We start from the raw sequence: 790 nt of genomic DNA, 5'->3' as shown, positions 1-790 counted from the left end.
TTTTAGTTTTTTTATTGTTTATTATGTTATTGATAATTAGGTTAATTGGATTGATTAAGTTTTTTTTATTGTTATTATTATGTTAACTTTGTTCAATAGCTAATCTAAGGCATGTTTCACATTTTGTTAAATGTTTCCCTCGGCACGGGACACCCCAGTGAGGGAACATTATTCTGTATAAAAAAATAATACAAACAATGTAAAAGTATAAATAAATAAATATAAAATTGGAAATCTTCGTTTACAGTAATAACACTGTATCCTTATTTTATTTTATTTATTTCAAATACAAACAGATGTACAGGTTAAATGATTATGTAAAACATTGTTTTTACGTTCCTCGATTTTAAGTTTTCCCGCTTTTTACACCGAAATATTTAGGTTCCTATTTTTTCTATGCATTCTCATCCAAATATCCCCCCATTAACATTTTTGTGTTTTTCATAACCTCGGTTTTACGTTGAAATTTTGAAAAAACTCATTCGATCTGTCAAAGTGTCAATGTGAAAAAAAGTGTAAATTATTGTCTCAAATTAAATTTAAAGTAGGTGCATTGTAATTGACCATTTTGTTTAAGGCTGTAATCTGGTAAAACGAACGCAAAATTAGGAAATTATATGGTTTTGCCATTTTAAAACGAATGTTTTTTTTTTAATCGCGCAATAATAAAAAAGTAAAAAAACATAAATTAAACAAAAACAATATTTTTTAAAGGTTAAAAATTTTATGTAACTAAAATATAATTACTTTTAGACCGGCAGATTACGCTATTTTAAATTTGACATTTTAC

Source organism: Micrasema longulum, unplaced genomic scaffold, assembly GCF_059751315.1.
Source record: "Micrasema longulum isolate JH-2025_06_02 unplaced genomic scaffold, ASM5975131v1 h1tg001527l, whole genome shotgun sequence".
NCBI classification, from domain to species: Eukaryota; Metazoa; Arthropoda; class Insecta; order Trichoptera; family Brachycentridae; genus Micrasema; species Micrasema longulum.
Note: the sequence above shows the minus strand (reverse complement) of the source record.